The sequence below is a fragment of the Haliaeetus albicilla genome, chromosome 2 (genome assembly GCF_947461875.1).
Source record: "Haliaeetus albicilla chromosome 2, bHalAlb1.1, whole genome shotgun sequence".
Classification (NCBI taxonomy): domain Eukaryota; kingdom Metazoa; phylum Chordata; class Aves; order Accipitriformes; family Accipitridae; genus Haliaeetus; species Haliaeetus albicilla.
In genome coordinates this window covers 34,327,703-34,348,271 of record NC_091484.1, presented here as the reverse complement: position 1 = coordinate 34,348,271, position 20,569 = coordinate 34,327,703, and the positions used below count along the sequence as shown (strand labels likewise).

General features: G+C 41.8%; 2 long non-coding RNA genes across 5 annotated transcripts in view; both read right to left on the bottom strand.

The window, feature by feature from the left end:
- The window catches only part of LOC138681977 (uncharacterized), a 68,060-nt gene that overhangs the window by 40,292 nt on the left and 7,199 nt on the right, over positions 1-20,569 (bottom strand). The gene's annotated exons all lie outside the window — the stretch shown is intronic.
- LOC138681978 (uncharacterized) lies at positions 12,065-14,883 on the bottom strand. The gene is made up of 3 exons (XR_011322216.1): positions 14,771-14,883; positions 14,210-14,617; positions 12,065-12,828 (listed from the first exon to the last, which is right to left on the bottom strand). It is a non-coding gene; the product is annotated as an uncharacterized lncRNA (long non-coding RNA).

The following is a 20,569-nucleotide window of genomic DNA, read 5'->3' as shown; positions in this document are numbered from 1 at the left end:
CAAAAGTCACCAGTGCACAGCAGCTGTTTGGTGGCTCATCGTATGCAGCAGGATGTTTACTGCACTTGCAGGGGATGGGTGCCCTTGCCCCTAAAACTGCTGGCAACCTTGGCAGACAAGCCAAAGACTGCTTGTTTTGAGATTAAATCCTTGTCCCTTCAGTCCCTTAGAGCATGACAGACTAGAAGAAGCTGGCATAGCTTCCCTGTCCCCTTGGCAGAGGAAGATACCAACATCCTGCCGCTGCTCTCTGGCAGGCACCTTTTTCCAGTGCTGTATTTATTTCCAAGAAGAAGCTAAAAGTTTGATGTTGCAGCACCAGAACAAACGCAGCCAGGGTTTGCCAGGCAGGAAAGGTTAGGTATTTCACCAGCTCGATGTTCCTGGGTCAACTGGTAGAGGAAAAACTGCTTGCTCAGGAGCCACAAAACCCTGTCATAGTTTTCCTTTTACACATGTGAATATGCGGAATCATTAAAAAAAAGACCTTGCTTGACTAGGTAAGGCAGTATTTGAAGGCTCTGGAGAAGACATTATTTGGAAGTTAGAATACATATAATAATTAGAGATAGATAGCGTTGTGATGCACAATGTGATTTACAAACTGATTTCATGCCAATGCCACTTCAGCCCCAGGAAGAATGCCTTTGTGGCTATCTGGCTATGAGAAAAGCTTATCCATTTACTCTCCTGAAAACCCAGTAATCTGCTGTGTAGCAAGGACTCTCTTGGGGTGGATCCTCTTTATTCATAGGCTCTGATAGGGATGCTCTATCAGGATTTTTAGGTTTATCCAAAATTATGAATGTTTTCAAATCATGAATAGTGTTAAAAAGCTTCCTTGCTTTTTCTGGCAGCCTGCAGTGCAAAAATGTTAACTCAGGAGTTTATTCTACAATGAATTATAAATGACATTTAGTGACATGATGGATACATCCTGGCTTTGCAGTATAAAGATGATTTCAGAGTACAAGCCTTATTCCTTGTTTCACTAATATGCTGCACACAGATCAGTGTTGTCAGCAGTCTGTCTTCACTATTTTGATTGATAATGTTAATGTGGTTTTCTAAATTGAGTTATTGTTCACATTTCTGAGCATATTTATGCTAATAGTGGTTTTTTTTAGTTTAAACATTTATGGAAGCATTAGTTTGTGACCAACAGGCTTAGTTTCATAGACTATGTTGTTTCAAAATGAAGGCAAGATTATGTGGATCAAAAATCACGACTTGCTTTCCTTTGTTTTTAGCTGAGAAAATATCTTCCGGAGATTATTTTAAATCATACCCTATTCTCCAATTCATATGTCTGTAGTGATATTTTTCTAAGAACATACAAATAAGAAGTCATTGAAATCTCCTGTTGACTTGAGGTCAGAGAAGGTATGGATTTCCCAACCGAGAACTGGTCTAATTTGGGGGATTTTTCACAGTATGCTTCAAATGAAACACTTCCAGACTAATGACATCTAATGACCCATCAGCATGCCTTGTAGCTAAAGTGTTTTCATTCAACACCTAAGGTGTGGGATATGCAGACAGATGAACTACTAACTTTCAGCCTCCATGAACAAATAGGGTTAAAGGCACAAGTCAAGACAGGCTTCACAGGAGTTCGATATGGAGACTAACATAGGAAAACACTGTAAATGTGTTTGAGATAGGTCTCTCACATTAACTGTCGAAGAAGCCCTAAACAGACCATGCCGGTGGTATCTAAGCTCCCTGTTAAGCAAAGATCTGATTTCTTTCCAAACCAAGACCTGACTCGTAACATCAGACTGCAGTCTTCATATGGCCATGGTGAGGGCAATATTACTTTTTATGCTCACTAATTGCAGAAATTGCTCTCCAGCTTCAGGCATCTGAAGGGCATGATTCACAGTGTTAGCAGGAAATGACAGGGCTGTGCAGCAGGAGGAAGCGTGATGCGAAGTCTTGGAGTAAAAGGACCGAGGGCCATGGGGATGACTCGACCGTGAGGTTCTGGCACATCAAAGACAAGCCATACTTTTGTACATACGGACAGGAAAAGGAAGTTCCACCCCTCACCGACCAACACCTAAAATTGTCAATTATCTCAGTTGTCTCACTGAGAAAGAAAGAGAAAAATGTATTTTGGAGCTGATTTTAATTAATAGTTTTGCAAACCTACACTTTTTTGTTTCTATAGTCCTTAAGAACAGAACAACTTTTCTGGAAGGCTGCAGACCCAAGATGAACCATGTGGGAAAAACCTGACACTTTTCGTCAAACAACAACAAAAAAGGAATGTAGAAATTGTATGAAACACAGTCCTACTTTCTTCTCCCACTGTGCAGCAACCAACCACTAAATCACTAAAGAAAACAATCTGCAATTTTCCTCTAGATGAAGAGCATAGAGGCTTTTGATACATATGCACCTAACCGTGGCCTTCTGAGAGCACAATTAATATCTCTAACACAGCTAACAAAAGAAAACCTTTTTAAAAATAAAGCTGAAAAAAGGGATCTAAAGCTGAGCAAGCAGAGAGAGGAACAAAACGCAAAAGCAGCACCAACGCTTAAGGCAACCTACATGCACACAATCTATAGATGAGTCTCTTGCTACGAAATGCATTTATATGGATCATTATCTTCACATGATACCTATGCATTCCAGAAGCATTCAAGTGACCACATTATGCACGGCTCAGCAAACCACTTACATACACACGTGGGTGGCTTTAAAGAATCCTGAAATTATGTCAGCAAGATGGGGAAATGGGGGCTTCCCGTCTAGGGAGAGAAAGAATAGCAGAGAGCCTGTACAGAGGGCTGGGCCCATCCCATCCATTGTGTTGGACATAAAAAGCAAAATTTGCAGATGAAGTTAAAAATATAATTTTGACTCAATAGAGGACAGATGTAGAAAACATCAACCCTGCCCATATGCGAAAGATTTCATAACTACCTTCACCGTGTGGCTCAGTTGGTATGGGGAGAAGCTGGGAGAAGGCAGCAAGAAGAAAACAAAAGACTTTTGCGTAGGTGTGGGAAGGGGAAGACGACTGTATGAGTAAATTGCTTTGAAAAATTGGCTGGTGATAGGTTGAGACTGAAACAGGAATTGCTGTGTGTGAGCTCTGCAGCATGGCAAAACTCAGGAACCACAGCAGATCCCTGAAGAAAAAAGACAGATAGACTCCACTAGAAGTTGCCCAGTTGTGCAGCTCCCTGATGTTTACCATGAGCAGTGCAGCGTGCCCAACTAGCCCACAAGCTGGCTGGACCACCTTGCCGCTGCCACCCCTTGTTGCTGACTCGCAGCCTGGAGAACAGGACTACCAACAGCAACCCTAGGGTCCTCTCTGAAGGGGTGCCAGATACCCCCAGAGAGCCCCACTAAAGTATTCAGGCACTGTGCCATGATCAGATGGAGGGCACTTTGCCCCTTTAGCAAATTAGGAAATCCTGGAATTAAGCTCAAAAAGCACTCCTGACTCCTACATTGTTACCAACCTCTGCCTCTCCAGTATTTTTAAACTCTATTTAATGGAAACCCTTTAGATGGGCTCCTCAAGCCTGCGCCTGCACGGCACACGTCCGGGGATGGGGACTGGCTCCGCGCTGTCACAGGGAACTGGTTCCTGCTTCCTGCTGATAAGGAAACACACTACACATAAATCTCCTTTTACAATATCATATAAAACCCTAATTACAACCTCATGCCCCCACAACAAACACATCACACATTTAATTCATGCACAAATGTCAACCTTCAACAATTTTTTAATGTGGCTGAATTTGTAATTAAGGTTTTGCTTTATTCGGCAAGTGAAGTATTAGGGCATGACCACAGAACCCAGCTCTACTGCTATTTCCTACAGGATTTTCTCAGATATAAGCAAAACCAGGACAACTGACCAGATATGTTAAGAAGATCATCTGCATGGTCAGAGGTTTAACAAGCCTACAGCTCGAGCAGAAAACCCTTTGTGAGCCCTGATCAATGGAAATAACCAGAAAAGCACTTCATTTGAACACCGAGCAGATGTTCCAGTCCAGGTGACCATTAATCCACATGCTTCTCCCTATCTTTCTTCATGCCATTTTAAAGACAGACAGACCTATCTTTCTTCTTTTTACAGATATTTGAAAACAAACAAACAAAAAAAAACAGTTAAGCAGGAACCTTGGTGGTGGTGCCTAAAACAGATTTTTAAATTGGATAAGAGACATACAGTACAGGGTTGACACTTGTCAGTCACTCAGCCAACAGCAGCCTTTCATTATCCAAACACAGATCAGTCCTGAAAATAGGAACTCAAAAAACTTTTTCAAAATTCACAAGAGCCTTCTTCTGGGTTGGTGGTCACTTCTAGGTGCTCTTAGCTCTCAGACAGTCACATGAACTTTTCTGTTATCTAATGATCACGGCATCCTAATGATCTAGGAAAACACAGAAACAGAGCTGCATGCAAAATCCTTTAAGATCTAAGCTCAAGTGATAAACATACCATGTCTACCTAACAACACACAGCTAAACTAAAGGCTGTTGATCCACTACGTTAAACTATGCTAGAAACTTCCTATTTTTGGTTCTTCTTGCATTGTGCTACGTTCCCTTGACTTCAGGATAGCAAACAAATAAATTTCCAGGCATTAGCAGATAACAACAATCATTTCAGCTGTAATAATGTTCCACGCTTTACAGCAATCAGCTTTTATTAAGCTGAAATGAAAGCTGGGTTCACCAAAACACAGGTAGTCCAGGCTGCTATACACATGTACAACATAGCCTCACAATTTTGTGGTGGAAACTGGAGAGAAGAGTCTTACATTGGAATATGAAATAAATTAACTAGTTAGGAAAAAAAAAAAACATTTCAAATAAAGTAGGACACACAGAATATGCGATTTGTTCCTTTTCACCTGAACATAACCATTAAGCAATTTTTAAATTACAAAGTTATCATAGTAAATGGTCTTCCAGAAGATCATGCAACAACAATGAATAGACTCCACATCACACACAAGTAGACTAAACGTGGCTATTACTCGTGGATAATTAGCCACAGAGCTGCAACATATTAGATGAACGAAGACAGTGTCATTGGATAGGCATGCAACAAGACATACTGCCCTGGTTAATCACATGTGATTTCACCCTGTCATATCCAAAGCACTATGGATAAGGAGGCTTTGGAATGTTTATATAGAAAATACTAAATTATGAATAAAACACTTTGTCATCAGCAATGACAGTGAAGCAGGCAACGTTCAGTGTCGGAATTTAAGACCGCAAAAGCCATAAAGTGCAAGACACCCCCCCCCCCCCCATTTTCAAAACAAAGTAATTGGATTAAGCCAAATCTGTAGTAAATATCTCTTTTATAGGTTTCATCTCATGTAATCATGAGAATGACAGACAAGAATCTCTGATTTTTAGGAGTGACAGACTTATCACAGGCTTAATTTCAATGAGCCTATTGGAAAGGAAACACAGCAGGAATATATAGAAAAAATAATTAGTGTGTAAATGTTCTTTTTCTGTAAAATATATCAAGCAGAAAATGTATTTAGGATCTGGATATGAAGCTAAGTTATTGCACATATGGTTGGGTACACTGATAGAAGCTGGATATGTGTTGCATTGCAGTACAGGTTCTGTACAGACAGCTGCACTCCTTCAAGTTACATAGAAGATATTAGATAAAAGTCTAATCAATGATTGAAAGATGGGAAGCAAAAGGGAAGCACAGGCCAATTTAATTAGGTTCCTACCCAGGCTTATGACATATATTACAGCAGAATTTATCCGCCAAACCGACCAAGGCTCCATTGGCCAGGGAACAGACTGAGAAAGTACAAGCCTGTATCTCAAGGGCCTTCAAAGCTAAGACTTAGCAGGTGAAGAGAACAGAATAATAAAACAGCAGATATAGTTATTTCTAGTCAATCAGAAGAGACAATGACAGTACTCCATCTGCTTAGCTACAATCCATGCTGCACTTCCTACACGACAAACAAACCAGAAATTCTGCATTGAACCTTTTGGGAAGTGGTACCCCAGTCATGGCAACCTACCAAGATAAGAAGTTATTTAAACAATCTCTTTCATGATTAGAATTATTCTGCATCTATCTTCTTCTGCATGATTATAAATGTAGGTGAAACAATCATTAAAAGAGAACAAGTTTCACCAAAACTATGTGATTTTCCCTCAATAAAAAGACTGCCTACAGGCATTGGCTCTTGACTAGGGGACACTTTGAGATTGCCTTCATAGACTGTTGGGAATGAAGCCTGCCAGGACATAAGCTCAAAGAATAGTATTGGCCTATACTATTGAGGCTAACACAACCTTCAAGATCTGAAGTGGGGCTTAGCAAATACTTGCACAGCACTTTGCAGAGAAGATCACTATCTACATCTGGTATCAGCCTGGGAGTCAGAGAATTACGTGGGACCAGGAATACAGGCAGCGGCAAGAACTGCCCCTCTCTAGCTGCCAAGTACTTGAAGCTGTTATCCTTTGAAAGCTACACCAGAATCAAAAACATGTAGTCCACTGCTGAGGAGAAAAATGAAAGGATACTGCATTGCTGATGCTCTTTTATCATATGCTCAGACCACTGAAGCCATTGCTTCATAGGCTTTACCATTAACATTGGCAGTCTTTGTCTTCTTCCTTGCCTTAGTAAACATTATTGATATCTAACCAAGAACTGCTTCTCAAAAAATCTTTTAATTCTGAAATCCACGGGTTTCTGTTGACAGAAATGCCATCGCTGCATATTGTCAGCACAGGAACCCTACCGAGCAACAGCAAGTCTGACCATCCACACCCCTGCAACCAGAGAGAAGGGACATGTCACGCTTGCCAGAAATACGTTGGTCTATGAGCATTATGCCGCAGCAACAATTGAAAAAGCCACAATCAACATTCTCCCTAAAATAAGGCAATACAGAAATGTCACTTCCATTGTCACAGCTGATATCACTGAAGTGTCACTTGGAGTTAATATTAGCCTAATCAAGCCAATTATAGAGTACTTCTAGTATTTATTAAGCTCTTGGATTTGACTTTGGCTTGGAAAATCTGCATATTCCTAGATGTTTTATGAATTTAAAATGGTTCAAAGTTCAAGTCCAACAGAGCAAGGAGCCTACAAGACATCCTTCTGCTGTTCAAGCAGAAATTGATGCGTTGCCTTGCCAGCCGCAGTGGGTTTTTGGCACAGCTTTGGGCAGTGACTCAACATGAACGCAAGACCTGAACCCTCTCTCACCCAGCGCTGAGCACTTCCAGCCCCTCCCCTGGAGGCCACTATCTCACGAAGGATCCGTCTCTGCTGCTTTGTTTTGGAGGTAACACAGGGTCACGGACAAAGCAATGCAGATGCACAGAGATGCTCAGGCCTGGAAACGCCTCCTTCACTCGAGTGGTACCTGAGCTCCTGGTTTGGCCATGCAACCAGGACCACTGTGCTGCAGTCCCTGTTCATCTATCACTGGAGAAGTTTGCTTGAAAACCCGCACGCTGCTGCTCCGGAGTCAGAAGAGGTATTTCAACACTCCCACTCATCTGCTGCAGAAGCAAAACTGGGCAGAAATTTTTCTGTGACATCTATTTTCTCCTTTCTTTAGTACGGAGGCTAATGAAGAGTTTCATGTACACATAATTGTCATGCAGAGTAGCTTAATCTCCCTATGCGGTGTTCATGGTCTAAACACACAAAGAAGATACATTGAGTCTCACAGAAATTAAGTGCTGGCGCAGAAAACAAGCAGGAGGGAGGGACAGTGATGTTATTTCCTCAAGGAAGAAAGCCATACCTTTGGGATAACAAGTGCCTCTGAGGGAAGGTCAGAGTTACAGTGTCAGGAAAGTGACTTTGCCTTTTAATAAAATGTAATTTAGTAAGTGCAGACATGGTACAAAGTCACATTTTCTTAACTCTTTCAAGCCCAGAAGGTGCCACTCCCCTTCCCATTAGAGCACCAAGAGTAGAGGCCTTGAAAGGGATGGAGATGAGGGGCTCTACCCAAAGCATCGCCCCCAGCCCTTTCCCACACAGCCCAGTGCTCATCTCTCCTGCAGAGGCAAAGGCTGTGCCCCACAGTCGGCATGGGGGTCCTTGTCCCCCCCCTCCTTCAGGTGAGGCTGCTTACAACATGCCAATCACTTTCAAATCTCTTATAAGCAACAAACAGGCATGATCTGCAGAGGGGGAAATTCACCATTTCAGCACAGAGGAGGAAGAAAAAAGTCACTATGATGGCAGATTTTATTTTATTTTAAAAGGGATGGGTGTTTGAAATATTTGCAGCAGTCAGGGAGACGAATGAATGGGTTGTCCATGGATAAAGTGGAAAAGGGTATATGATACAGACATTTATCATGCACACATTTATAAGCTACATGTGGTTTATAGCATAATTAATCAGTAGTTGTCTCCTATTCTGTACACAAATGCAGCCTCCTGTCTTTCCAGGCACATCCGATAAATAACTACTTCATATCCTTCTGTGATCCAAATAATCTGCTCCCTGATGGAAGATTCTGGGAGAAGTAATTCAAGTTCCTGCACATGGAAACTCAAAAAGGGTACTAGAAGCTCTGTCCCTGCACATCCATGGTACCTGTGTTAAATCCCTGGAGACTCCAAAGTACATTCACAGCCACTCTGCCACATGTACAAAGCCACACAGAAATAAATGTACAATTGTGTATATCTGACTTGAACAAAAGAGAAAGATGGGGAAAATTATATCACTGCTGCTCTTCAGCTGTCACCACTAATGCTACATCTTTTTGTACCCAGTACTGACTCTTAAGAATATGAAGCTAGAGTCACAATCCAGAGAAGAACAAGCCCTCCTTTTGAGGTCAGTCAATCAGAAATCAGGAGACACAGAAACATACATGTATAAATAGTAAATACAATGAATAAATTTGAGGATTTTTCCCCTGCAAAGTAATCTCAGTTGTGTCATATACATAAAAGAGTATTCAGCTTGATGTAGGTCCCCTCTTCGTAATTATAAACTTGCCACATTTTCATGGTTTCTTACTCTATATTTACTATTCTGTTTTGCTACTGTACAGAGTCTCCTCTATTGCAATCAGCGTAGGTGTCTGGAGTGTGAGCTGTTAGATTTCTGCTCCTCCCCTCACATCAACATGCTGGAGGTTATCATAAGCAGCTGCAGTAAGGATCCTGGTTAGAGGTTTGCAAGATCTCACACAAAACCGTAAGAGTCACTAGAAAGAATATTTTGTTTCCCCTTTAACAGAAAGTTCAAGGAACACATATATATGATTTAATGGGAATAAATAAAAAAAAATTGTGCCAATTATTTGTGGGTTTGTAAGCCCTATGTAAGGAAGACACAATGTAGTGAAGCTTCCACTGAAACACAGTTCTTTAAAATTCAATTAGAGTAGAACTCACTGGACTTGAAAAAAGCAAAGAGTATGCATCATGAAAAAGTGCTATACCTACCTAAAGGAAAAAAATATTCCTAACATTTTCGACATATTTCCCTCAACATGTAAATAAAGAGGAAAAAAGATAATTTTCAAAGAAAAAGATCTATATATTTATGTATTTCTATATACTGCTGTGTCAACACATAATTGATCCTGCTTTGCAGACAATCACTTAAAAAAGGTTAACTTTTCAAAAAATTAAGACTGCTCAGACAAAATTACAATGATATATTTCCAGAAGAGACCAAATCACAGCTTGTCATATAAAGCAGCCCCATATTACCTTCTACTTTGTTCCCTTCTCATGGATGCCTCACAAAGCATTTCCATTTTACACAAGGGCGCACCCAAAGTTTAGATATAAAGGAATTCTGCAATTGTTCTTCTTTATTTAGAGAGCATTAAACACACGCATCAACACAGGATAAAAATTTGGTGTTATTTAAGGAGGAGCAGTGCCTGCAGCTTACGTATTTTCGCGTGTATTTTATCTGCAAAATACCAGCACACAGGCATTCCTCAAAGAGCCTATGTGAATTTTATCAATGGATCATCTCTAATCCCTCCAACATTTCATCTCTGCCTTCAGCAACTAATGAGTTAAAGATGATAAATACCATTAACAAAGGAAAGAGGATCTTTCCTTTGTTTCCCAAAGAATGCGGAAGCCTGACTTCTAGCAATGTATTCTTATATTTAACCAAGTTCCTTAAGTGGACAATTTTGCTTCTAGCTTTATTTATTATTCTACCTTAACAAAAATGGTTTGATCATCCAGAGGACAAGCATAGTATAAAAGTCATTAAAATTACTGTTTCCTATTACTGATTGTATCTGTGTGTGTATTCTCCCCTCACGGGAGAGTAAGGGGAAAACGTACACTAAAATGTACACCAACACTGCAAAATCCACAGTCTGTCTTCATTTCACAGAGAAACTCCTACCAGGTCAAAGAAGAATTATATATAATCTCAATCATAATCAGTCATTAAATATTAAACCACCAAATACTACACATCTCAACTGCATTTTGGATGTAAAATTTGCTACTGATAATCCAAAAGGGGGCCCAAATAAGCAACTGATGCCACAAACAAAAAAAAAAACCAACAAACATTTCAGGTTTGGTGGTTTTGTTTTAACAAATAAGCAAACCACAAAACATACAGCTTGGTCCTACAATCTCTCCTTATGCTGTTTAATGTTTAGGTCTTCAATTAATTCTGAAGGGATTATTTTTATAGAGCCAGGAGAAAAGGAATCATTAAGCACTAACAGCACTCATAGCTTCACATACTGATTTCATAAAAAAAAAAGGGCTGAAGGATACAAATATTGTATAAATGCATAACAGAATTTACCAAACAGGCTAAGTTAGCAAAATATCAATAAAAAACATTGACTCAAGTATCTGATTAAAAACACATGGTATTTTATTGTTCTTTTGAACCTGTCAGTTATGAGCCTTATTGACCTCTTCTGTAATGAGGGGGCAAATGTTCTGTATTATTCAGCAACCAAAATTACCAGAAGTAACAGACAGCAAGTTTTCCCAAGAAAAATGGCTCTATTTTTAAAAGTTATTTGCAAATGTACTCATTTTAAAGTTACACATATTTAAATACCTAATTTAGATGTTTTGTAAAATCTGCACATATATATTTTAAGTCTAACATATTAGTATTACACTGGAATTCTATCAGAAAGATAAGAGGAACAATCAATATATTAAAAAAGACAACTATCTGCAAGTATAGCCTGGATCTAATAAAAGAGAATAACAACAAACTTTTACGTAAAAGTGTAGTTTTGCTTTTGAGTCTTTTTTTCCTCCAAGTTTTACATAAAAAAATTATTATTTAATTTCTGTATTTTGGATTTGGACACTATTAGAGAGAGAAAACATTTGAGGAACAATTGTTATAAATATTTATGCTTTTAAAATATGACAGGTAGTCAAGTTATTAACATGTCCATTCACACCCCAATTTAATAGCCGTCTGGTAGCAATCACACAGTACCGTTTTAAGTGAAACGCCTGGTATGTCAGTGTGCATTCACAAGGACAGGCAAGCTAATACACAGTGTCTCAGTATATAGAAAGCAAGCCGTACAGCAAGTATTTTTAAGCGTGTAATAAGTCAGAGGCAATTTTTTATTTTAAGTTTTCAACGAATTTTGGGGAGGAGTAAGGTCCATCCACCCTATTCTGCAGGCTCCCTGCTGAAATCCCATAGACTGGCTTACACAGCACTTCCAAAAAACCCTGCTCATGCCTCTGTTGTTTCGTTCCACCTGATGTATCTTTATCTTTCTGAAAAGGCAGATGCAACCTGATTCTCAGCTGAGGTTATTACTGTAGGATATACAGCAGAAATTATGCTTGCCTATATAATACAGTATTCCTTGCAGTGAGAGACTAACGGTCATTTGCATACATAGTAATGGAGGAATAAAAGAGGTGGAGAAATAACTGTTCTGTCTGTTCCTTTCCAAGGAGTTACATTACCTTTCCGCACATTTCTAACTTTTAACTGTAACACACAGCTGGTGGAAACAGCTGAAAAGGATCTGGACCTGACACCAGGATTTTTTTTCCCCTTCACATCTGTGACAAGCTAGCAAAAGTGCATACCTCTACATTTAAACACATACAGCAAGACTATATTGCAATACAAGTGCACACAGGGACAGATGTTCACATCTCATATTTGACTGAAGGCAATCCTAAACCTGTATGATGTGAATACATCTGATATGGTACTGATTATAAAGTCTTTCTGCCACACACTATGACCACTAATATTTTATCACTACTTCTGCAATTAAAGAAATTTTTTTTTTATTCTATATTTTAAGTCCTTCTGGCATAGCCCACCGTCTCCAAGTTAAACGCAGACAGCTATAGAAAGAACATGCAGCGCTATCTATTCAGAGGCAGCACCATGAATATATTAAATTAAAACTGAGAAGCATAATCTTGAAAAAGGGGATACAGCAACTACATTTCCCACCAGGGGCTAGACCTCACCTCAAGTGATAGACTACATGCTCTTGCAAGCTGAAATATTTCTTTCTTGCCATGCAAAAAAACCCCAACAACCCAAACAATAAATTTGCAGCTGCAAGGAGGAAGAAATGCTTACCTTAATTTCTTGGGGGGGGGGGGGGGGGGGGGGGTAATTAAAAAAAAAATCAACAAAAGAGCCCAGCTCCATCACCTTGAACAGAAAATGCATCTGAGAAGACAGCGCCGAGAGTGAGCAAACTGGCAGGCAGCACCGAGGCAGGGGCGACTCTGCTTGTGCCCCTTTTTCCGGCAGCAGGCATGACAATGCACGAACACCCCCTCCACATCACAGCAGGCAACTGTAGCCAGGAGACAGAGGTGCTTAAATTAGAAAACCGCTGCCAGAGGAAATAAACGGGAACCACAGCGACCCCCTCGACCCCAGCAGCTATCAAATCCGGGAAGATATAGTGCACATCTGTTTTACGAGGCCCCCAGGGAGCTCCAACTCCAGCTACTTACCCTGTCTGCATTATTAATAGATGTTAATGGCACCATTATATCGAAAAGAAGCCTCTTCCTCTTTATAATATGGAAATTCCAAGGGGTTTTTTTTGTCTTTTTTTAAAAAAAAAAAAAAAAAAAAGAAAAAACCCTACACACCGTGAGGCAGCAAACAGCTTCTTGGTCCTGCTAACTGCAGAACTGCACCCCCCCCCCCCCCCCCCCCCGCCTTCCTCAGCCATCCTCAATATACTGATTTGGTAGACAAAAATCAATTCAAGGCAGTAAACAACTGCAATAAAGCAAACAGGCAGACAAAGACTTCCTGCCATAAGGCGATTCCTGAATACACACTTTTCTTTTTAATAGTGTTCTGAAAAATTTCAGCTAGAGCATATACATATATATTTTAATGCAAATGATGTAGTATAAAGAACAGAATAAACGCACACCATTCAGATGTTTCTTGCCTATCTAAATACAGGGTTTTATTTCTTCAGCAGAAGTTATCTGTCACCTTAAAAAGTATTATTTAGACTGACTTGATGACAAAGTATCCTCTGTCAAGCCTTTGATTTAGTTGATGAATAAAGGAATGTGATCCTAAAGTATCCCTAGGCTGTGTTTTTGTTAATGCATGGATTTCCTCCGGGTCCATTCATCCTCAAGGTAGGTGTACTGCAGTCATGCACCAAAGTGTCAAAAGACCTTCCACAGAAGATATTGACCTATTTTAATCTGATCTGTGTATAAATGCGATGGAGCTACCACTGGGAATAAAGTGAACCAAAGATGTATCTTTAACCCCTTTATAGCACCATACGCAGGAGGAACAAATTTGCATCAAGAATGAACGTATCCTCAAAGACTTAATGAGAATGTAGTTTGCTTTAACTGGATCTCTTCCACTGATATTAAGTCATGTGAAATGCTACTGCTTACGAAGGAACCAGGCACATCATCTCTGCAGTTTAGTATTGCTATCAGATAATTTTGACCAGCTATTTAAAAAAAAAATAAATCAAGAAATGCCAAAATGGTAGGCTTCACCTAGTCAGCTTTCACTCCACTGTACAAGATACCAATTTTAACTCAAATATAAAAAGCACTGCAACGTCTCAAACCGCAAAGAAAAAAGCTATCCTTAAGGATGGCAATACCCCAGCATTAATTGCGTGATGAAATTTTTGCATACGGGGGCGTGGGGGGGGAGAGAGCGAACGTGTCAAGAATCACCTTCTCGTGCTGCAGATGCATGCTGCAGCTGTTTGCTGGCTTTCGACAAATGAATGAAAAGTGCCGCTAATTCTTCCAAGACAAATGTAACCGATTGGCTTTGTTGCTTGCTTGCCTCTGCGGCTTTTGAGACCACGCAAGTACGCTGCAGACGTGAAATCACAGGGTCTGGCTGTATTAACTGAATTACAGACAGCGCTGATGTGATCATCTTCATCTCTCGCGCGCTCTCTAATTATTTATCCAGATCAAGCCTGACTGCTGGAAAATTAGCTCTCTACAGGAGGTAACCGAGCTGAAAGGTTCTTTTTACCAAGAAATGATGGGCTGGCCTCTAGCAGTACATACGCCAGCGTGCAGTTGTAAGGAAATGTCACAAGATGTAAATTTGCGAGTAGATTTCTCTTCCTCCCAGAAAAAGAAATAAGACATTTTTAGAACATATGAAGATATACATATATTTATACAGACACACAAAATAAGTGACCATCCAAATTCCTGACCCCTAACTTAAAAGAATTTACATGAAACGGGAAGAGAGGAAATCTATATTGGCCATACCCTCTTTTCATTGCTTTATACGTTCATTCGCACTTGCTTGTCTACAAACAAGTTCATAGTATTTCACTTACACAAGGATACAACTGCAACGAGACCAAGTTTTAGCTCTAATGCTTAGGGGGGAAAAAAGACAGCAACATTTTAGTCACTTACTCAAACCAACTTACAGCAGAATGAACAAAGCATTAAAAAAAGATAATAGTTTTTTTTAAGCTCAAGATACTGCTTTAGCGTGTAGCAATCTAAAAGCAACTGTGAATATATTTTTATTTTCCATGTATTTTTTTTTTTAAAAAGTGTTACTAAACCTGCCAGACAAACCAGGGTAGTGTAAAAGGAATAACTTTGAAATTATTTTCCTATTAGCAAGACAGTCATTATGAGTCAATTTGCTGTACTGCATGCGTGTATGGATATACACATTTTTAATACACTTTAACACACACTTTGGTCCAATTCTAGTCACATATAGGCCAGTAAAAATTTTGGTACTAGAGAGCTCTAACTTACCATCTGAAGCATTAAACACCCAAAACATTGATATTAAAACAATGCAGCTGCATGAAACAAATATGCTAATTTTGATACCAACAAGCTTTGGAACTTAATTGTCTAAAAACTAAAAAAAAAAAAAAAAAAAAAGGCAGCAGAATCTAGGCTGAATCTCTTTGCTTGCTGCATTTGCAGCAGTTTCAGTATGTCAAGCCTTCCCCGATCTTTTAATTGCATTGGGTGTTATGCATGCCAGGAATGGGTGAGAATAGTTGTCAACCCACCTGACTGCAGAACAAAGAGCATTTTTTTTCCTTCCAGCATTTGTTACTGATGCTTGAGCCACACCCTGTCGTCCTTACAGAACACACTCTTTCTCACATTTTCCTTTTTCCTACTCACAGGGAGAGACAATTTCTTCCCAGTAATAAAATATTAGCCATTCTCTGGAATTACTACGTTGGGTTTCACCTTTTATTGAATCCCCTGCAAGTTTGTTTTTAAGGGAGGGAGAGGGGCTGCAGGCACAGCGGCATTTCCCGCAGGGTGGGGAGTCCCCAGGCCGGGATGCCTTGGTGACCCCCCCGCAGCCCTGCTCCCCGTGCCCCCCTTGGGATGCTGCTGGCAGACAAGGGGCCTCACCCTGCTCGCCCGGTTGTGGGAGAGGGCACAACCGGGCTGATCAATCCTGTGATGAGAGGGCAGACAAGAGAAAGAGGAAAGAAAAAAAAATAATAGACAAATTCAAAAGCAAGAGGGGAAGCCCCTTGGCTGGCTCCTCTTCCCACCAGCCCCAGGCACCCACCTGTGGGGTCAAAACCCTCAGGCAGCATTAACTCCTAATGCCGATTTTCCAAACTGTGCACTCCCCATCTCGCTCCCTCAAATCCTCCGACAGCTCAGAGTTTGCAAGGTTAAACTCCTCTCGGTCTAGGCGAGAGCCACGGAAAGGTTGTTCCCCTGCTGCTCTGCGCAAAGGCCCTTCTGCGTCTCGCTTCTCACCTACGTTCCCGTTAGCACCGCAGATCACACACGGTGCCTGGCCCCTCCAGAAACAGATACAAGGAACAAAACCCCTTGTAGGTTAGCTACACAACACCCAGAAGCATGCTGTGTTTTTTGCAGATTTGTATAAACAAGGCATATTCCTGCCTTGACCCATTTATAACATAAACAAGCAATGTAAAGCAAGATGCAGACAATGCGAGAACTGGTACCTGCAAAGCAACCCACGGCCTGTTCTTCTGCCTGCCAGAAACATCTCCTGTATCACCTCAATTTTCTATTCCCCAAAGTCTGGAGGCAATTAAACACCACAGCTTCTAACACTGCCCTCACCAACTTTATCATGAGGTTGTAGCAAGAACTCGGCTGCATTTTTGGTAGCTCCATAACAGCAGGTAAGCTGTAGGCATCCTTATAGCCCTTTCCCTCCGCATTTCCTGAGGCATCAAAGTTACACCTTATGACCTAATCAAAGTAGCAGGAATTATGTTTTTCCCCCAAGTTTCAGGACAGGTGGAGTTAAAGAATTGCTTGACTTAGCCTGGATTATTTTTGGAAGCAGAAATAGAGGGTTTACTCAGTCTTTTCTGTTCCCCTGACAGCACATGCATCTAATGAACTTTCCAACCCTAGCACAACAAGGCAAAACAGTTTAAGAACGAGCAATGCTATGGCCTCTATGAGGTCTGGCATAGGGCTTTTTTTGTTTGTTTTAGAAAGAGCTTTTGTTCAGCTGTTCCTTGGTATTTGATACGTTATCATCCACTAGCCACGCACCACCAAAGGGAAGCTGCGGTGCTCTCAGGCTGTGGCTAGATCCTGCGTCAAACAGCACAAAGAAACTGCTGCCACTTTAACCTTTGAGATGCAGAGAAATAAAACCCCTTTAACTTTTGATCACGTGATTCCTGAAAAAACAGCAAAGCCAGCTTAAAAAAAAATCAGTAAGACACATTAGACTACCAACTGCTGAATGTTCTCATTACTATTTTGAAATGGGTTGTGGGTGGAGGTACCTACTGAAGCTTTCTACTGCTGCTGCTGCCGCCATTGCTGCTTATCGGGTATGTGTTTTCAGAAATCCCTGCTGCTAAGGAGCCTGAGCTTACATCTGCACCTCTCCTGGATGCACTGAAGATGCAAGTTCTTGCGCGATCTGCAATTCACAGCACCATTGCGCAGGGATGCCAGCCTGCGACAGCAGCCAGGTTAGAACAACAAGGTGAGCCACGAGGGGAAGTCATCAAGACTGGGATGGCAACTGAGAAACATGTGGGCAGCAGATTATGTGACACTGATGTGACTAGGCAGGAGCTGACAGTCAATAGGAAAAACCCCAAACACTTTCCAAGAGACAGCAGATTAGTGGCTTTTAAGGAAGGCACCTTGGTGGTAAAGGCAGTGCAGTACAGGAGGAGGGACTCACACCCCAATTCCGCAGGCTGGCTCCACTGCAAGTTGCCACATGTTTCAGCCAAGCCTTGCAAGGATTTAATGCACAATGGACACAGATGGCACAACGTCAGCAGCTGCTCTCCTGCAACTGCTGGTAGTGACCTGAGGTCCTGCATGTATCACTGGGGCAGTACGGGTACCAGAGAGCAGCAGATGCATCCTGCTAGATGCCCCTTCGCACTCTGGTTTCTGATGGAAGAGTTTGCTGCATTTGCATGGAGCCTCCAACCTGTTTTCCTAACACTGCTGGATTATCTTTTAAACTGTCAACCCTGCTCAGGATTTACGCAAATGGGCTTTATACAGTCACTTTAATATTGCTGAAAATGTATCTGGAGGAAAACTAGGTCTCCAGAGTACTGACATTGCATGAATAGGTAACAATCCCCAAAATAAAAAAGCAGCACAGGGCACACCACAGCTCTCAGTATAAACAGGTACATGAATACTCAACACCTTTCTAGGAGATGCTAATGGTAAGCCTGTGCAGTTTATCCAGTGTGAGGTGACTCTTTCAGTGTAGTAGTTTTACCTGCTGAAACCAAAAGCAGAAAACCAGCATATTTTAATGGGAATAGAATTGATCTAGCAAGTACCAGGACTTGTTAGTTTTTAGATTGCAAATGTGCTGTTAATCCCATTACTATTCAACCTTTGCACCTTCAAACAGGCTGTTTGTTGTCCAGCTAGACACCAGCCTCCTGGCACGTGGAGGGCAAGAAGCACGCTCCCAGGTCCCCTGCGCCTGGTGTGCTCGCAAGCCCCAGCAATCCCCCTGCAGCATCCAGGTGACCCACCAGTTCCCTTTTCTGACATATGCTGCATCTTCCCTCCCAGAAAACTCTACTCGCTTCCCATCAGCTTTCCCTGGAAGGAATCTTAAGCCTGCTGACCTTTCTGAATACAAGCCCTCCTGCCCCCCCCCCTTTTTTTTAAATAATCCCCATCTCTAATTGTGCTCAGGCACACTTATTTATACCACTTTTCATTCTTCATTCAAATTTCAACTCTCTGTACAAGTGTAAAGTTGTTGCTGTAGGTCTTTGAGGATCTTTCCCTCCCTCCCAACTCCCAACCTCCTTTTCTTCCTTGGAAATCACTTTCCTACTTGAAAAAAGCCTGACAACCCTGCAAGCTGTTTCTCGACCATACCCAATCCTCCCATTGCTTTGTCAGGAGCACTGGACTGTCTTTTACAGTCAGAGACGGTGATGATAAATGACAGCCTCCATAATCCAGCAAGTGATGCTGTCCAGGGGCGAAAGCCACAGGCAGATGTGGAGCCTTCCTGCTGAGCACACTGCAGAGGGAAGAGGGCACATCACTCACAGCTGTAAATCCCATCCACGCTCTGGTTGCTCAGCTCCAAGCAGCATCAAAGCCCCCTTTGCAAGCTATGAAGCACACAGCTCTTCCCAGTCTCTGGCCAGCAGACATCGCTTTCACTTAAAACACAAAACAAGGAAAAAAACCACCTTCCTTTCCCTAAAAGAAGGCTGCACACAACCCTGTACACTCCCCATTTCAGCAGCTCTGATACTGACAGCCAGCTGGATAATGCATTCAAATACTCTGGGGATCTACCCCTTTATCCAGGAAAGCTGTCCCTGGTTTTTTTGGAGCCCACAGTGAGCAGGTTTTGAGGAGTGGCGATTCAAACCATGCTTCCCACCTCACCCCTACAAAGGGGGTTATGAAGCACGAGTGCCAGCCAGGAGCACACTGTACTTCTTCCCAAAGGATCACAAACATCTTTACAAACATTAGACCTCACAGCATGCTCACAAGAAGTCGATAAATGCCATTTCCACCACCTCACCCAATTCTTTGCTGGAAAAGCAACACTGGAGGGAAGCTTATCTATGCATCCAAGGTCAGGCTTGGCATCTGTGACAGATTGAGCTGTCTTAAGTCCCTGTACATCCATTCTCCAATCTTAGTCACCAGGCAGCGCCTCTAACTTTTAAAGATGAAGCTTTGAAGGAAAATGTTTTTGTTTTGTTTTTTTTACAGCCTAGCTAGAGAACCACTAGACAATGTGATGAGGCCGTACGTCTGGAATTAGCTGCAACATCATCCTCCCCTTCGGGAGCAAGCTTTGCCCTGCCAGTGCCAGCTTCAAGCTCCTCAGGCTGTGCCCATCCTCAATGGCTCTCAGGACCAGTAACATACCAGGACTGGGGCAGGGGGAAAGCAGGGCATAACTCACACTGGAAGTACCTGGGTTCTGTCCAGTTTTATGTCTGGTCCTTCCTTGGCTCACTTGGACCTGATGATCAGTCAACAGCAGAGATTTAAGATACAGCCACCAGCATCTTCACCAATACAATACCTAGCACAGCATGCCAAGAGTGTTTCCACCGTGCTTCCAGTAAACCTGCAAGTCCTCAAGGGTGACTTGCAACCAGACTAGTTGAAGCTCTAGTACCTGCTCTGGCATGGCGAGGCTGCCGATTGCCTCTGCGCAGCTGTGTGACATGCACAGCATGAGTCACTTAACTGCTAGACAGAGTTTTCTTTCTTTAGGGTAGGGTAACCCTGTTCTGGTAAGTTATCTAACACTGAATTGGAAAGCAGGTGGTAAGAGACTCTTACGATGTCTTTTGCAGACCCTCCTCTCTCAGGGGGACACCGTGCAAGGGGAAAGGGATGCACAACCACTATATGACCGCCAGCAGGGCACGCCTCACCTCAACTGCAGTCAATAGCACTGTTCTCCTCGGCTGCAGTGACACCAGCGCTTTCTGTGTCAACCTTGCAAATATTTAAGAAGTCTTGATGAGTCAAGCAGCTCAGGATGAAAGTCCATAGCATGCCAGCAAGCGGAGTGAAAAAACTCAGCTTGTG